Source organism: Entelurus aequoreus, linkage group LG04 (genome assembly GCF_033978785.1).
Source record: "Entelurus aequoreus isolate RoL-2023_Sb linkage group LG04, RoL_Eaeq_v1.1, whole genome shotgun sequence".
NCBI classification, from domain to species: domain Eukaryota; kingdom Metazoa; phylum Chordata; class Actinopteri; order Syngnathiformes; family Syngnathidae; genus Entelurus; species Entelurus aequoreus.
Window position 1 is genome coordinate 6,736,732 of NC_084734.1, and position 19,652 is coordinate 6,756,383.

Below are 19,652 nucleotides of genomic sequence, written 5' to 3' on the forward strand. Positions count from 1 at the left end.
TGAAAGTTATAAGAAGCAAAGTAAAATAATTACTGAATTTATTTAAACAAGTGAAGACCAAGTCTTTAAAATATTTTCTTGGATTTTCAAATTCTATTTGAGTTTTGTCTCTCTTAGAATTAAAAATGTCGGGCAAAGCGAGACCAGCTTGCTAGTAAATAAATACAATTTAAAAAATAGAGGCAGATCACTGGTAAGTGCTGCTATTTCAGCTATTTTTAGACCAGGCCAGCGGGCTACTCACCTGGTCCTTACGGGCTACCTGGTGCCCGCGGGCACCGCGTTGGTGACCCCTGATATAGAGACATACTGTGATAACTTGAAGTAAATAATGAAGATTAAAAACCAATTAAAAACAACAAATTAAAAACAATTAAAAAAATAACTAAAAGCAGTCTTTTTCTCACAATGTGTTGAATTCTTTCTTATAAAATTGTGAACAATTTCTCATATTCTTTCTGTTTCTGTAATATTGCAACATTTTCTCGTAAAATGATTAATGATTTAATGCAAAATGGTGACATTTGTCGTATATAAAATTCTGACTTTGATCACAATATTGCCAATTTTTTCGTTGTTCCTGTAAAATAGTGACCTTTTTGGAGCAAAATTATCACTTTCGTTATAATTTTGCCAATTAAAAAAATCTGATAATTATTATAATATTGCCAGTGTGTTTAAGTTTTCGAATAAAATTGTGACTTTTGCCGAGTAAAATGACAACTCTTTTCATAAAATTGCCAAAATGTTAAGCTTTTCTTGTAAAATTGCGACTGTTATTAAGTCAAATTACAGTTTTTATCATAATATTGCACAATTGTTCAGTTTTTATTGTAAAATTGTGACTTGTGTTGAGTAAAATGATGACTTTTATTACAATACTGCCACAATTGTACGTTTTTCTTGTGAAATTGTGACCTTTTTCTTGTGAAATTCCAACTCATTTTTCACAACAAGCTTTTTTTTACATTTTCATAGTATGTATATATTATTAATGTTGTAAATACACTTCTTTATATATCTAGAAAGGCTGGTCCTAAAGAGGGAGGCATTTTTCGCAGGTCTCAAGAAGGTAACAAATACACAAACTCGGTGTGTGTTCTTATACCCTTCTTTTGACATGAAGAAGGAAAAGTATCTTCCATATGAGGAGGTGTGAACAAGTTAGGACCAAAATCATGGTCCCAATACAGAAAACCATTGCATCTAATGGTGAATGTCTCATCCATCAAAATGAGGGCGGTCCCAAAAAGGAGGGATTATTCAAATTGACCGTGTGTCGCTTTTAAAAGTGCTCCCCCCTCTGGTCAACATATGAAATAACAAGTGTGTGTAAGAAATTTAAATGCACCTTTTGGCCAAAATTTATAAAATAGATATGTATATAGAGACATACTGTGATAATTTGAAGTAAATAATGAAGATTTTAAAAAAAATTACAAACAACAAATAAAAGCAATAATAATATTAACTAAAAATCTGTCTTTTTCTCACATTGTGTCCACTTCTTTCTTATAAAATTGGGAACAATTTCTCATATTCTTTCTGTTTCTGTAATATTGCAATATTTTCTCCTAAAATGATTATTACTTTTTAATGCAAAATGGTGACATTTGTCATATAAAATTCTGACTTTTCGATTTTTAAGATTGACAATTTTTTTGTTGTTTTTTTGGAGTAAAATGATGACTTTTGTCACAATTTTGCAGGGTAAAATTCAGATGATTATTATAATATTGCCAAAATTGTTATGTTTTCCTATAAAATTGTGACTTTTGTCGAGTAAAATGACGACTCTTTTAATAAAATGGCCAAAATGTTAAGTGTTCCTTGTAAAATTGCGACAGTTATTGAGTGCAATTCCAGTTTTTATCATAATATCGCAAAATGTTTCAGTTTTTCTCGTACAATTTTGACTTGCGTTGAATAACATTATGACTTTTATTACAATACTGCCAAAATTGTACGTTTTTCCTGTGAAATTGTGACCTTTTTCTTTTGAAATTGTGACCTTTTTCTTTTGAAACTCCAACTCACAAGCGTTTTTATATTTGCATAGTATGTATATATTATTAATGTTGTAAATGCACATCTTTAAATATCCAAACAGGGTGGTCCTAAAGAGGGAGGCATTTTTCGGAGGTCTCAAGAAGGTAACAAATACAAGAATGTGTGTGTGTGTGTGTGTGTGTGTATTTTGGGTAAGTTACAAATGAACCCCAGCGAGGCAGGATTGAAGTGGCGGTGTTTGGGGAGGGACCAGAGAGGTTACGAGAGACGACTCTTTGATCATTTCCGTCGTTTCCAAAATAATTTCCTTTGAACGTTTGCGCTTTTATTTATGCGACGAAGCCTATTTAGACAATCAGGGAACTAACGAGGCCTCACACAATGTCAGCGTGGACACACACACACACGCTCCCTTTCAGTCCGGGGAAAAAGCGTCTCCGTTAATTAAAGCTCTGCCCAAATCGTGTTCCTACAACTTTGTGCTGGATTCCTTCAGATGTGTTGTCAGTGTTTTCTCCTCACCCTCATCATCCTCATCCTCATCATCCTCATCCGTCAGAGAAATCCCGCTGACCCACATAGTTGATCTCATTTTTTGAAGCGCGTGATGATATAGATTCTGAGTTAAGCGAGTCTATTAATAGTCCCATTTGAGGTGCATCCTTCTCCTCCTCCTTCTCCTCAGCTGAAGTCCCAGAGAAGAAGAATTATCATGTGAGGCTGGCATGATTACCTCATGTGCAGGCCCATCCGCACTGCAGAAACTGACATCTAAGTAAGATGAAATATCTCAAATAAGGGTGATATTTGCTTATTTTCTGTCTGATAAGATAATTCTTCTCACTAAGCAGATTTTATGCTAGAGTGTTTTACTTGTTTTAAGGGTTTTGGTCCTAAATGATCTCAGTAAGATATTACAGCTTGTTGCTGAGATTTGATGACCTATATTGAGTAAAACATGCTTTTGTCCAAATGTCCAAAACACACCCAGCAATGGTGCACAGGAAGGCGGGGAAGAAGAGGGAAAAATGCGGCCAAAATGGTCAAAAGTCCCAATTGTGTCCAAAATACCTCCCCGGGTTCCAGTCCCACGAGTCCCGCCGCCGGCCGCACAAGTCCCGGGATGCAAAAAATGTCCAAAACGCACCCAGCAAAGTCCCACGGGAAGTGGGGGAGAAAAGTGAGAAAAGTCGGCAAAAGTCCCAAACATGTTAAAAATACCTACCCAGGTTCGAGTCCCACAAGTCCAGCCACTGGCCGCGCAAGTCCCGGGATGCTCAAAATGTCCATAACACACCCAGCCGAGTCCCACAGGGAGGGGGGAGAAATGTTGGATAAGTCGGCAAAAGTCCCAAACATGTTAAAAATACCTACCCAGGTTGGAGTCCCACAAGTCCAGCCACTGGCCGTGCAAGTCCCGGGATGCTCAAAATGTCCATAACACAGCCAGCCGAGTCCCACAGGGAGGGGGGAGAAATGTTGGATAAGTCGGCAAAAGTCCCAAACATGTTAAAAATACCTACCCAGGTTGGAGTCCCACAAGTCCAGCCACTGGCCGCGCAAGTCCCGGGATGCTCAAAATGTCCATAACACACCCAGCCGAGTCCCACAGGGAGGGGGGAGAAATGTTGGAAAAGTCGGCAAAAGTCCCAAAAATGTTTAAAATACCTACCCAGGTTCGAGTCCCACAAGTCCAACCACTGGCCGCGCAAGTCCCGGGATGCTCAAAATGTCCATAACGCACCCAGCCGAGTCCCACAGGGAGGGGGGAGAAATGTTGGAAAAGTCGGCAAAAGTCCCAAAAATGTTTAAAATACCTACCCAGGTTCCAGTCCCACAAGTCCAGCCACTGGCCGCGCAAGTCCCGGGATGCTCAAAATGTCCATAACACACCCAGCCGAGTCCCACAAGGAGGGGGGAGAAATGTTGGAAAAGTCGGCAAAAGTCCCAAAAATGTTTAAAATACCTACCCAGGTTCGAGTCCCACAAGTCCAGCCACTGGCCGCGCAAGTCCCGGGATGCTCAAAATGTCCATAACACACCCAGCCGAGTCCCACAGGGAGGGGGGAGAAATGTTGGAAAAGTCGGCAAAAGTCCCAAACATGTTAAAAATACCTACCCAGGTTCCAGTCCCACAAGTCCAGCCACTGGCCGCGCAAGTCCCGGGATGCTCAAAATGTCCATAACACACCCAGCCGAGTCCCACAGGGAGGGGGGAGAAATGTTGGAAAAGTCGGCAAAAGTCCCAAAAATGTTTAAAATACCTACCCAGGTTTGAGTCCCACAAGTCCAGCCACTGGCCGCGCAAGTCCCAGGATGCTCAAAATGTCCATAACGCACCCAGCCGAGTCCCACAGGGAGGGGGGAGAAAAGTGAGAAAAGTCAGCCGAGTCCCACAGGGAGGGGGGAGAAAAGTGAGAAAAGTCGGCAAAAGTCCCAAACATGTTAAAAATACCTACCCAGGTTGGAGTCCCACAAGTCCAGCCACTGGCCGCGCAAGTCCCGGGATGCCCAAAATGTCCATAACGCACCCAGCCGAGTCCCACAGGGAGGGGGGAGAAAAGTGAGAAAAGTCAGCCGAGTCCCACAGGGAGGGGGGAGAAAAGTGAGAAAAGTCGGCAAAAGTCCCAAACATGTTAAAAATACCTACCCAGGTTCGAGTCCCACAAGTCCAGCCACTGGCCGCGCAAGTCCCGGGAGGGGGGAGAAAAGTGAGAAAAGTCGGCAAAAGTCCCAAACATGTTAAAAATACCTACCCAAGTTCGAGTCCCACAAGTCCAGCCACTGGCCGCGCAAGTCCCGGTATGCTCAAAATGTCCATAACACACCCAGCCGAGTCCCACAGGGAGGGGGGTTCCACCCAGGTTCCACTCCCACTTGAACCCGGGTGTGATCTTTGAAAATTTCACCGAATTTTCTCCCTTTTCTCCCCGCCTTGCCGTGGGACTTTGCTGGGCACGTTTTGGACATTTAGGGCATCCCGGCCGGCGGTGGGACTTGCGCGACTCGAACCTGTGTAGGTATTTTGAAAATTTTTGGGACTTTTGCCGACTTTTCCAACTTTTATCCCCCCTCCTCCCCGTGGGACTCGGGGAGGGCTGTATATATAGGGCTGTATATATGCGCACTAATTGACTGAAACAGCACGCACTTGGCGTGATGATGTCATGTTATCCATGGAAAAATGCATTTTTAGACAATATGATTTGCCTGAGCGGCTAGGAGACTCAGAGAGTAACAAGCGCTTGTCTTGTTGCCTTTCCATTAAGAACAATAAACTAGTTTTTAGTATAGTTTTTGCTGGTTTCAAGAAATGTAATGCCAACCGCATATCATTATGTCAAGATAATGGCACTAGCATTTACTTCATTTAAGAATAGTTTTCAACATATTCAGCAAAAAGGTCTCTTTTTTTTTTTTCTACCAAGAAAAGTGCACTTGTTATTAGTGAGAATTAGGGATGATGTTCGAAATCGGTTCGATAACAAAATAACCGATTCCATGGACTCAAATCCCTTTTTGAGAACCGGTTCCCGTTATCGAGGCCACTACAGTAAAGAAAAAGAGTTGGTTCTTTATTGGAATCCCTTCCCACGTACAGGAAATGCCCTGTGGGACCTGCAATGTTATGCCCATTTGATTGTAGACTCCTACTGACACCTTGTGGCGATATGAAAATACTACGCGTCATTAGTTTGGGCACTTCCGGGTTGAGACAATTGAGAAGTAGACAAGTTGTGTTAGCTCTTACAAGCCTTGGAAAATATAAGTCTGTAAGTAAACTGTTTAACTTGTTTATGTAACTCAATATTAAGGTGGAAAGTGGTTAAGTTTGATACTAAGATGTTTATTGAAAAACGATTTTTGTGCACTGTTTCAATGGATGTTTCGAGGACTTAAAATGGCTGCCAGTCGTGTATTTCCACCATCGAAATAGTTCCAACACTCAGAAGTATTTGTTTGATGATAGTACTGTATATTTTTGTGAAGCTAATATTTACATATTGTATATTACATTTCAGTATGTTAATTGAATCACATAGCTTATACATTTGTCATTGTGTGTATTTCAGTTTAAAAAAATAAATAACCAGTGCAAGACAAAAGTAAAGATAGGAAAAGACAAAGCAAGATCAACAACAATAAAGAGCCTAAATGGATTAATCTGCTTTGGAACTTTACTAGACGTCTTGGATTGTTTGTTAGCTGTCTGCCTGTGTGTGTAGTTAGTATGTTCCAATAGCAGCAGAAGTGCACTTTTTGGAGAGCTGTATTATTCTCAGTTTTGTGCCCAAGGGACTGATTTTATTTAACACTATATTATTATTTATACACCTATAGTGATCACAGAGACAGGTTGTTTTTGTGTTACTGTATATATTTGTTTTTCTGAAACAAATACACAGTTAATATTTTTTATTTTTTCATCTTTTTTAGGGGGTAACAGTCAATATTTATTTATTTATTTCATTTTATTTTTTTCTTATAAAATAAAAGTGAGCTTTTGTCAAACCAAATATTGTGGTTTTTTTCCATATACAACAACCTATCTGGATCCGATAAGAGAATCGATAATGGGCTCGAACTCGATCATTTCTTATCAAACATTTTAAGCTATTTTTGGGTTCATTGAGGTTAGCTAATTTGACTTGTTTTGGAAAGTCTTGACAAGCCGAATTTTCTTGTTCTATTGGCAGATCATTTTGCTTAGTTCAAATAAAATACCCCTCATTTTTGTATTTTTTTTCTCTTGTTTTTGAACACTGACTTTTCGCAGTGCGGGCCCTTCCATGCAAGCTGCCGCATGCAGACACCTCTTTAGCACGGACGTCACGCGTGACAAGCCGCGATGCCACCTCCGCGCGTCTTCCCTGCGCCGCCAACAACATCCTATTGATCTTTAGCAGCGTTTTTTTTTTATTTAACAGCTCCAATGGCGCCGCCCCTCCCCTCCCCGGCCCTCCCCTCCCCCGCTCGCACAACATGCTCACCTGAGTGGCCGCCCATTGAAAATATTAGCAGCCTTCCCCCCCCCCCCCCCCCCTCGCACGCTAGCTTTCGTGTTGTCAACGTTCCCGTCGGGGTGCGACTCTCTAGCTGGTTTTCACACGGATCGTAAGGTTGGAGCTCAAAGAAAAAAGAAAAAAAGAAGAAGAAAAAGCAAGGCCAGCAGCAACACTTCCTATTTTGGTGTTTTTTAGTCTTTTTTTGGTATTTTTTCTGTAACAGTTTCATGTCTTCCTTTGAGCGATATTTCCCGCATCTACTTTGTTTTAGCAATCAAGAATATTCCAGTTGTTTTTAATCCTTCTTTGCTGGGACATTGTTGATTGTCATGTCATATTTAGATGTACATTGTCTTTGCTCCACAGTAAGTCTTTGCTGTCGTCCAGCATTCTGTTTTTGTAGCCAGTTCAGTTTTAGTTTTGTTCTGCATAGTCCAGTGTTTTTCAACCTTTTTTGAGCCAAGGCACATTTTCTGCGTTGAAAAAATGCGTTGGCACACCACCCGCAGAATTCATTAAAAAACGAAACTCAGTTGACGGTAAAAAGTCATTGTCGCAATTGTTGGATATGACTTTAAAGCATAACCAAGCATGCATCACTATAGCTCTTGTCTCAAAGTAGGTGTACTGTCACCACCTGTCACATCACACCCTGACTTATTTGGACTTTTTTGCTCTTTTCCTGTGTGTAGTGTTTTACTTCTTGTCTTGCGCTCCTATTTTGGTGTTTTTTTAGTCTTTTGTTGGTATTTTCCTGTAGCAGTTTCATGTCTTCCTTTGAGCGATATTTCCCGCATCTACTTTGTTTTAGCAATCAAGAATATTTCAGTTGTTTTTAATCCTTCTTTGCGGGGACATTGTTGATTGTCATGTCATATTTAGATGTACATTGTCTTTGCTCCACAGTAAGTCTTTGCTGTCGTCCAGCATTCTGTTTTTGTTGACTTTGTAGCCAGTTCAGTTTTAGTTTTGTTCTGCATAGCCCAGGGTTTTTCAACCTTTTTTGAGCCAAGACACATTTTCTGCATTGAAAAAAATGCCACCAGCAGAATAAATTAAAAAACAAAACTCAGTTGACTGTAAAAAGTTGTTGTCGCAATTGTTGGATATGACTTTAAAGCATAACCAAGCATGCATCACTATAGCTCTTGTCTCAAAGTAGGTGTACTGTCACCACCTGTCACATCACACCCTGACTTATTTGGACTTTTTTTTTTTCTGTTTTCCTGTGTGTAGTGTTTTACTTCTTGTCTTGCGCTCCTATTTTGGTGTTTTTTAGTCTTTTGTTGGTATTTTCCTGTAGCAGTTTCATATCTTCCTTTGAGCGATATTTCCCGCATCTACTTTGTTTTAGCATTCAAGAATATTTCAGTTGTTTTTAATCCTTCTTTGTGGAGACATTGTTGATTGTCATGTCATATTTAGATGTACATTGTCTTTGCTCCACAGTAAGTCTTTGCTGTCGTCCAGCATTCTGTTTTTGTTGACTTTGTAGCCAGTTCAGTTTTAGTTTTGTTCTGCATAGCCCAGTATTTTTCAACCTTTTTTGAGCCAAGACACATTTTCTGCGTTGAGAAAATGCGTAGGCACACCACCAGCAGAATTCATTAAAAAACGAAACTCAGTTGACGGTAAAAAGTCGTTGTCGAAATTGTTGGATATGACTTTAAAGCATAACCAAGCATGCATCACTATAGCTCTTGTCTCAAAGTAGGTGTACTGTCACCACCTGTCACATCACACCCTGACTTATTTGGACTTTTTTTTTGTTGTTTTCCTGTGTGTAGTGTTTTACTTCTTGTCTTGCGCTCCTATTTTGGTGTTTTTTTAGTCTTTTTTTGGTATTTTCCTGTAGCAGTTTCATGTCTTCATTTGAGCGATATTTCCCGCATCTACTTTGTTTTAGCAATCAAGAATATTTCAGTTGTTTTTAATCCTTCTTTGTGGGGACATTGTTGATTGTCATGTCATGTTCGGATGTACTTTGTCTTTGCTCCACAGTAAGTCTTTGCTGTCGTCCAGCATTCTGTTTTTGTTGACTTTGCAGCCAGTTCAGTTTTAGTTTGGTTCTGGATAGCCTTCCCTAAGCTTCAATGCCTTTTCTTAGGGGCACTCACCTTTTGTGTATTTTTAGTTTAAGCATTAGACACCTTTTTACCTGCACACTGCCTCCCGCTGTTTCCGACATTTACAAAGCATTTAGCTACCGGCTGCCACCTACTGATATGGAAGAGTATTACACGGTTACTCTGCCGATCTTTAGACAGCACCGACACTCAACAACAACTCATCATTTGCAGACTAGAATTACTGCTTTGAAAAAAATATTGGAGTTAGTGACTAGTTGTCCACAAGTCATTTGTCTAATGACTACACAACTTTGAGGATATTTGGACTTAGTGACTAGTTGTCCACAAGTCATTTGTTTAATGACTACACAACTTTGAGGATATTTGGACTTAGTGACTAGTTGTCCACAAGTCATTTGTCTAATGACTACACAACTTTGAGGATATTTGGACTTAGTGACTAGTTGTCCACAAGTCATTTGTCTAATGACTACACAACTTTGAGGATATTTGGACTTAGTGACTAGTTGTCCACAAGTCATTTGTCTAATGACTACACAACTTTGAGGATATTTGGACTTAGTGACTAGTTGTCCACAAGTCATTTGTCTAATGACTACACAACTTTCAGGATATTTGGACTTAGTGACTAGTTGTCCACAAGTCATTTGTCTAATGACTACACAACTTTCATGATATTTGGAGTTAGTGACTAGTTGTCCACAAGTCATTTGTCTAATGACTACACAACGTTCAGGATATTTGGACTTAGTGACTAGTTGTCCACAAGTCATTTGTCTAATGACTACACAACTTTGAGGATATTTGGACTTAGTGACTAGTTGTCCACAAGTCATTTGTCTAATGACTACACAACTTTCAGGATATTTGAACAAGTCATTTGTCTAATGACTACACAACTTTCAGGATATTTGGACTTAGTGACTAGTTGTCCACAAGTCATTTGTCTAATGACTACACAACTTTGAGGATATTTGAACTTAGTGACTAGTTGTCCACAAGTCATTTGTCTATTGACTACACAACTTTCAGGATATTTGGACTTAGTGACTAGTTGTCCACAAGTCATTTGTCTATTGACTACACAACTTTGAGGATATTTGAACTTAGTGACTAGTTGTCCACAAGTCATTTGTCTATTGACTACACAACTTTCAGGATATTTGGACTTAGTGACTAGTTGTCCACAAGTCATTTGTCTATTGACTACACAACTTTCAGGATATTTGGAGTTAGTGACTAGTTGTCCACAAGTTATTTGTCTAATGACTACACAACTTTGAGGATATTTGGACTTAGTGACTAGTTGTCCACAAGTCATTTGTCTAATGATTACACAACTTTGAGGATATTCAGACTTAGTGACTAGTTGTCCACAAGTCATTTGTCTAATGACTACACAACTTTGAGGATATTTGTATTAAATAACCCATAGAGTGGGCCACATATTTAATTTCCAATAAAAATGCTAGAATTGCGACACACATGTTTATTTAGTGGATGCTATTTATTTCCTTGTTTTAAATAATATTTGTTTGTCTGTAAAATGTTTATATTTGTTTATTTTGGTGCTTTTCATCAAGCTGTCTTCACCTGGTGGATCTGGCTCAACATGAAAGTCTTACGTCAAGAATGTGAGTGCTATATTCTGTTCCGGTTTGAATCCCGGGGGAAGGAAAGCTAGCAACGCTGTCATGTTGAGGAGAAGAAAAAAGGTTTCGTTTTTTTTTTTTTTTTTTACACCTGTTGCTGGAAAAAGAAGCGGCTGTGAAGGACCATTTGCAGCTTTGTGATGCTGAAATGTGTGGAGGAGTTTATTATATAATTGTTATTATTATTTACGCTTGATGACTTTGTAACCAACTGTAACAGCCATGTTCACCACATGTTTTATGTCTTATCATGCACAATATTGTTTTTATTGTGTACACACACGTCACGCATGTATGGAAGACACTTTCCACCACTGAAAAATACATCCCAAAAAAATACCATCATGGTAAGTCATAATTAGGAGATAAAAGGTGTGGAAATTATGAGATAAAAAGTTATAATTATGAGGTAAAAATTCTAAATTGTGAGATTGAAAAACATAATTATGAGAATGAAAGTGGGAATTATCAAATAAAAAGTCAAAATTATGAGATAAAAAGTCAGATTTATGAGATGGGAAAATTGAGATTATGTGATAAAAAATTCGTAAATATGCGATTAAAAATGGAAATTATAGGATGGAAACTATTATATATGAGGTTAAATAAAAAAGGCGTAATTGTAAGATAAAAAGTCAAAATTTAGAGAAAAGAATGTCGGGATAATGAGATAAAAAGTCTAAATTATGAGATAAAAAGTCACAATTATGAGATGGGAAGGTTGAGATTATGTGATAAAAAAAAGACGTAAATATGAGATAAAAGGTGTGGAAATTATGAGGTAAAAAGTTATAATTATGAGGTAAAAATTCGAAATTATGAGAATGAAAGTGGGAATTATAAAATAAAAAGTCAAACTTTTGAGATAAAAAGTTACATTTATGAGATGGGAAAATTGAGATTATGTGATTAAAAAATTCGTAAATATGCGATAAAAAATGGAAATTATAGGATGGAAACTATTATATATGAGATTAAATAAAAAAGGCGTAATTATAAGATAAAAAGTCAAAATTTACAGAAAAGAATGTCGGGATAATGAGATAAAAAGTCAAAATTATGAGATCAAAAGTCACATTTATGAGATGGGAAGGTTGAGATTATGTGATAAAAAAGACGTAGATATGAGATAAAAGGTGTGGAAATTATGAGATAAAAAGTTATAATTATGAGGTAAAAATTCGAAATTATGAGCATGAAAGTGGGAATTATAAAATAAAAAGTCAAACTTTTGAGATAAAAAGTTACATTTATGAGATGGGAAAATTGAGATTATGTGATAAAAAAGTCGTAAATATGCGATTAAAAAATGGAAATTATAGGATGGAAACGATTATATATGAGATTAAATAAAAAAGGCGTAATTATAAGATAAAAAGTCAAAATTTAGAGAAAAGAATGTCGGGATAATGAGATAAAAAGTCAAAATTATGAGATAAAAAGTCACAATTATGAGATGGGAAGGTTGAGATTATGTGATAAAAAAGACGTAAATATGAGATAAAAGGTGTGGAAATTATGAGATAAAAAGTTATAATTATGAGGTACAAATTTTAAATTATGAGAATGAAAGTGGAAATTATAAAATAAAATGTCAAACTTTTGAGATAAAAAGTTACATTTATGAGATGGGAAAATTGAGATTATGTGATAAAAAAGTCGTAAATATGCGATAAAAAATGGAAATTATAGGATGGAAACTATTATATATGAGATAAAATAAAAAAGGCGTAATTATAAGATAAAAAGTCAAAATTTAGAGAAAAGAATGTCGGGATAATGAGATAAAAAGTCAAAATTATGAGATAAAAAGTCACAATTATGAGATGGGAAGGTTGAGATTATGTGATAAAGAAGACGTAAATATGAGATAAAAGGTGTGGAAATTATGAGATAAAAAGTTATAATTATGAGGTAAAAATTCTAAATTATGAGAATGGAAGTGGGAATTATAAAATAAAAAGTCAAACTTTTGAGATAAAAAGTCAGATTTATGAGATGGGAAAATTGAGATTATGTGATAAAAAAGTCGTAAATATGCGATAAAAAATGGAAATTATAGGATGGAAACTATTATATATGAGATTAAATAAAAAAGGCGTAATTATAAGATAAAAAGTCAAAATTTAGAGAAAAGAATGTCGGGATAATGAGATAAAAAGTCAAAATTATGAGATAAAAAGTCACATTTATGAGATGGGAAGGTTGAGATTATGTGATAAAAAAGACGTAAATATGAGATAAAAGGTGTGGAAATTACGAGATAAAAAGTTATAATTATGAGGTAAAAATTCTAAATTATGAGAATGAAAGTGGGAATTATAAAATAAAAAGTCAAACTTTTGAGATAAAAAGTCAGATTTATGAGATGGGAAAATTGAGATTATGTGATAAAAAAGTCGTAAATATGCAATAAAAAATGGAAATTATAGGATGGAAACTATTATATATGAGATTAAATAAAAAAGGCGTAATTATAAGATAAAAAGTCAAAATTTAGAGAAAAGAATGTCGGGATAATGAGATAAAAAGTCAAAATTATGAGATAAAAAGTCACAATTATGAGATGGGAAGGTTGAGATTATGTGATAAAAAAGACGTAAATATGAGATAAAAGGTGTGGAAATTATGAGATAAAAAGTTATAATTATGAGGTAAAAATTCTAAATTATGAGAATGAAAGTGGGAATTTTAAAATAAAAAGTCAAACTTTTGAGATAAAAAGTTACATTTATGAGATGGGGAAATTGAGATTATGTGATAAAAAAGTCGTAAATATGCGATAAAAAATGGAAATTATAGGATGGAAACTATCATATATGAGATTAAATAAAAAAGGCGTAATTATAAAATAAAAAGTCAAAATTTAGAGAAAAGAATGTCGGGATAATGAGATAAAAAGTCAAAATTATGAGATAAAAAGTCACAATTATGAGATGGGAACGTTGAGATTATGTGATAAAAAAGACATAAATATGAGATAAAAGGTGTGGAAATGATGAGATAAAAAGTTATAATTATGAGGTAAAAATTCTAAATTATGAGAATGAAAGTGGGAATTATAAAAGAAAAAGTCAAACTTTTGAGATAAAAAGTTACATTTATGAGATGGGAAAATTGAGATTATGTGATAAAAAAAAGTCGTAAATATGCGATAAAAAATGGAAATTATAGGATGGAAACTATTATATATGAGATTAAATAAAAAAGGTGTAATTATAAGATAAAAAGTCAAAATTTAGAGAAAAGAATGTCGGGATAATGAGATAAAAAGTCAAAATTATGAGATAAAAAGTCACAATTATGAGATGGGAAGGTTGAGATTATGTGATAAAAAAGACGTAAATATGAGATAAAAGGTGTGGAAATTATGAGATAAAAAGTTATAATTATCAGGTAAACATTCTAAATTATGAGAATGAAAGTGGAAATTATAAAATAAAAAGTCAAACTTTTGAGATAAAAAGTTACATTTATGAGATGGGAAAATTGAGATTATGTGATAAAAAAGTCGTAAATATGCGATAAAAAATGGAAATTATAGGATGGAAACTATTATATATGAGATTAAATAAAAAAGGCGTAATTATAAGATAAAAAGTCAAAATTTAGAGAAAAGAATGTCGGGATAATGAGATAAAAAGTCAAAATTATGAGATAAAAAGTCACAATTATGAGATGGGAAGGTTGAGATTATGTGATAAAAAAAGACGTAAATATGAGATAAAAGGTGTGGAAATTATGAGATAAAAAGTTATAATTATGAGGTAAAAATTCTAAATTATGAGAATGAAAGTGGGAATTATAAAATAAAAAGTCAAACTTTTGAGATAAAAAGTTACATTTATGAGATGGGAAAATTGAGATTATGTGATAAAAAAGTCGTAAATATGCGATAAAAAATGGAAATTATAGGATGGAAACTATTATATATGAGATTAAATAAAAAAGACGTAATTATAATATAAAAAGTCAAAATTTAGAGAAAAGAATGTTGGGATAATGAGATAAAAAGTCAAAATTATGAGATAAAAAGTCACAATTATGAGATGGGAAGGTTGAGATTATGTGATAAAAAAGACGTAAATATGAGATAAAAGGTGTGGAAATTATGAGATAAAAAGTTATAATTATGAGGTAAAAATTTTAAATTATGAGAATGAAAGTGGAAATTATAAAATAAAATGTCAAACTTTTGAGATAAAAAGTTACATTTATGAGATGGGAAAATTGAGATTATGTGATAAAAAAGTCGTAAATATGCGATAAAAAATGGAAATTATAGGATGGAAACTATTATATATGAGATAAAATAAAAAAGGCGTAATTATAAGATAAAAAGTCAAAATTTAGAGAAAAGAATGTCGGGATAATGAGATAAAAAGTCAAAATTATGAGATAAAAAGTCACAATTATGAGATGGGAAGGTTGAGATTATGTGATAAAGAAGACGTAAATATGAGATAAAAGGTGTGGAAATTATGAGATAAAAAGTTATAATTATGAGGTAAAAATTCTAAATTATGAGAATGGAAGTGGGAATTATAAAATAAAAAGTCAAACTTTTGAGATAAAAAGTCAGATTTATGAGATGGGAAAATTGAGATTATGTGATAAAAAAGTCGTAAATATGCGATAAAAAATGGAAATTATAGGATGGAAACTATTATATATGAGATTAAATAAAAAAGGCGTAATTATAAGATAAAAAGTCAAAATTTAGAGAAAAGAATGTCGGGATAATGAGATAAAAAGTCAAAATTATGAGATAAAAAGTCACATTTATGAGATGGGAAGGTTGAGATTATGTGATAAAAAAGACGTAAATATGAGATAAAAGGTGTGGAAATTATGAGATAAAAAGTTATAATTATGAGGTAAAAATTCTAAAATATGAGAATGAAAGTGGGAATTACAAAATAAAAAGTCAAACTTTTGAGATAAAAAGTTACATTTATGAGATGCGATAATTGAGATTATGTGATTAAAAAGTCGCAAATATGCGATAAAAAATTGAAATTATAGGATGGAAACTATTATATATGAGATTAAATAAAAAAGGCGTAATTGTAAGATAAAAAGTCAACATTTAGAGAAAAGAATGTCGGGATAATGAGATAAAAAGTCAAAATTATGAGATAAAAAGTCACAATTATGAGATGGGAAGGTTGAGATTATGTGATAAAAAAGACATAGATATGAGATAAAAGGTGTGGAAATTATGAGATAAAAAGTTATAATTATGAGGTAAAAATTCGAAATTATGAGAATGAAAGTGGGAATTATAAAATAAAAAGTCAAACTTTTGAGATAAAAAGTTACATTTATGAGATGTGATAATTGAGATTATGTGATAAAAAAGTCGTAAATATGCGATAAAAAATGGAAATTATAGGATGGAAACTATTATATATGGAGAAAAAAAAAGTCGTAATTATAAGGGAAAATTCATAATTATAAGATAAAAAGTCGAAATTTAGAGAAAAGAAAGTGGCGATTATGAGATAAAAAGTTGAAATGGACCAACACGGCAGAGAGTGAAAAACTCTTTAGCATAATTTGTATCTCATAATTTCCACTTCATATTTCTCAATTACAACTTTTTATCTCATAATTACGACTTTTTTTTTTTTTTTTATAATTATGATCTTCTTATCTCATAATTACGACTTATTTTATTTTTATAATTATAGCTTTTATCTCATAATTTCACACTTTTGACATGGTTTTAAAATCTCATGAATATTACTTTTTATCTCACAATTTTGACTTTCTTATCTTATTAAAGCGACCTTTAATCTTATAGTTATGACTTTTTTTTTATCTCATGTTTCCAACTGTTTTTATATCATAATTATGCCTTTTATCTCATCATTTCGACTTTCTTCTGTTGAACTTTCAACTTTTTCATCTCACTTTTTATCTTATAACTATGATTTTTCCTATCTCATAATTATGACTTTTTATCTCATACTTTTGACTTTCTTGTCTCATAATTTCGACTTTTTATCTCATAATTATGACTTTTTATCTCATAATTCTTCTCTTGTAATTTCAACTTTTTCAGCTCATAATTATAATTTTCCCAACCTATTATTATTTTTTTATTTATTTAATAATTATGACTTTTTAATCTCATAATTTCGAGTTTTTTCCTCATATAAACTTTCTTATCTCATCATTTGGACTTTTATCTCATAGTTATGACTTTTTATCTCATAATTCTTCTCTCCTGAGTTCAACTTTTTTAGCTCATAATTAATATTTTCCTAAACCATTATTTTTATTTTTTTTATTTAATAATTATAATTTTTTGATCTCATAATTTCGAGTTTTTTCCTCATATAAACTTTCTTATCTCATCATTTGTACTTTTATCTAAAAAATATGACTTTTCATCTAATATTTACGACTTATCATGGAGCTATTGTTTGAGTGGCGGGAATGGGCTTCCATACGTTGTTGTCCTTGCCAGTTAGTTCTATAATAATTAAGTAAACACTGTATAATGCTGTATGACATTCATAACTGCAAGTATTAAAGGCCTACTGAAAGCCACTACTAGCGACCACGCAGTCTGATAGTATATATATCAATGATGAAATCTTAACATTGCAACACATGCCAATACGGCCGGGTTAACTTATAAAGTGACATTTAAAATTTCCCGGGAAATATCCGGCTGAAACGTCGCGGTATGATGACGTATGCGCGTGACGAAGTCAGTTTAACGGAAGTTATGGTACCCCGTAGAATCCTATACAAAAAGCTCTGTTTTCATTTCATAATTCCACAGTATTCTGGACATCTTTTGCAATTTCGTTTAATGAACAATGAAGGATGCAAAGAAGACAGTTGTAGGTGGGATCGGTGTATTAGCAGCGGACTACGGCAACACAACCAGGAGGACCTTGACCTTGACTTCCTACGTCTCCGGGCCGCCAAACGCATCGGGTGAAGTCCTTCGTCCTTCTGCCGATCGCTGGAACGCAGGTGAGCACGGGTGTTGATGAGCAGATGAGGGCTGGCTGGCGTAGGTGGAGAGCTAATGTTTTTAGCATAGCTCTGTGCGGTCCGGTTGTTAAGTTGCTAAGTTAGCTTCAATGGCGTCGTTAGCACAGCATTGTTAACCTTCGCCAGCCTGGAAAGCATTAACCATGTATTTACATGTCCACGGTTTAATAGTATTGTTGATTTTCTATCCATCCTTCCAGTCAGGGGTTTATTTTTTTTGTTTCTATATGCAGTTGAAGCACGATGCTATCACGTTAGCTCGTAGCTAAAGCATTTCGCCGATGTATTGTCGTGGAGATAAAAGGCACTGAATGTCCATTTCGCGTTCTCGACTCTCATTTTCAAGAGGATATAGTATCCCAGGTGGTTTAAAATACAAATCCGTGATCCACAATAGAAAAAGGAGAGTGTGGAATCCAATGAGCCAGCTTGTACCTAAGTTACGGTCAGAGCGAAAAAAGATGCGTCCTGCACTGCACTCTAGTCCTTCACTCTCACGTTCCTCATCCACAAATCTTTCATCCTCGCTCAAATTAATGGGGTAATCGTCACTTTCTCGGCCCGAATCTCTCTCGCCTCCTTTGTAAACAACGGGGAATTGTGAGGAATACTAGCTCCTGTGACGTCACGCTACTTCCGGTACAGGCAAGGCTTTTTTTTTTTTTTTATCAGCGAGCAAAAGTTGCGAACTTTATCGTCCATTTTCTCTACTAAATCCTTTCAGCAAAAATATGGCGACATCGCGAAATGATCAAGTATGACACATAGAATGGATCTGCTATCCCCGTTTAAATAAAACAAATTCATTAAGTCTAACAGTGACATAAATGCCAAAGTAAAAAATGGACACCTTGCTATGTCGAGGATGTGGTTGTGGCTTGTGCAGCCCTTTGAGACACTCCTGATTTAGGGCTATATAAGTAAACATTGATTGATTGATTGATTGATATGCCACATTTATCCTGGCAATGGCCGGATTTTGACCGATTTGTGAAGCCTTTTTAAGACAAAATATGCATTTTCTGCACACGTTTTGGTTTCAGCTCCTGGAAGATGAGAGCTGCTGCTGTACACAAAAGTGTCGCGTTTATCATTTTGTCGTGTTTAACTAGTGGTAATTGAAACAATCATGCAGAAGTGCGTAGTCTTTAAGTTCCTCCCAACTCCCCAAATGTGCAGACAGACTCCCAGAAAAGACATATTTTGCTGTTTCAGCCTCATGTCACTTTGAAGATGGAGCCTCTGATCCCACTCATTACTGTTTGTGCGTTTGTTTTTGTGAGAAAGTGTTATTGCATTGCAACAATCAATACATCCTCTCTTAACCACCTCTGATCGGCTTTTAATCGCCTCACTTTGACTTCATCGCCAGTTAATTGTTTGCTCCTAATCATCCCTGCAACGATGCTTCTGTGTCTGCTTCATTGCCGCTTTGGTCATCTTTATTTGTTTCTTACAACAGCGTTAAATGTCCGAAAAGGAGTGGGAAGAAGTGGCATTTATCTGACACTGTCCCATTACCTCTCTACACGCTTGTTTAGGGCTCCACCACATGATCATGGACAGATTTGATCCACCACTTAACATCTACATGTCCTTCACATCACCACCGCTGATCAATACCTTGGTGAGGCACACTTGCAGAAGGACAATTATGAGGTAAAAGTCACATTTATGAGATGGGACAAATTGAGGTTATAAAATAAAAGGTCGAAAATATGCAATAAAAAAAAATAAAAATTAATGGGCTAAAAAGTCACATTTATGAGATAAGAAAGTCGAGATTACGTGATAAAACGTTGTAAATGTGCGGTGCAAAGTTGAAATTATGGGATGAAAACTAATATATGAGATACAAAAGTCGGAATTATGAGAACAAT

The 19,652-nt window shown here is 35.1% G+C and overlaps 1 long non-coding RNA gene across 1 annotated transcript in view; it reads left to right on the forward strand.

Moving 5' to 3' along the window:
- LOC133647717 (uncharacterized) overlaps nt 1-19,335 on the forward strand; it is a 35,125-nt gene extending 15,790 nt beyond the window's left edge. The window contains exon 3 of the long non-coding RNA XR_009825752.1: nt 19,314-19,335. This is a non-coding gene — a long non-coding RNA (uncharacterized LOC133647717). The remainder of the gene's footprint in view (nt 1-19,313) is intronic.
- The last annotated feature ends 317 nt before the right edge of the window (nt 19,336-19,652 follow it).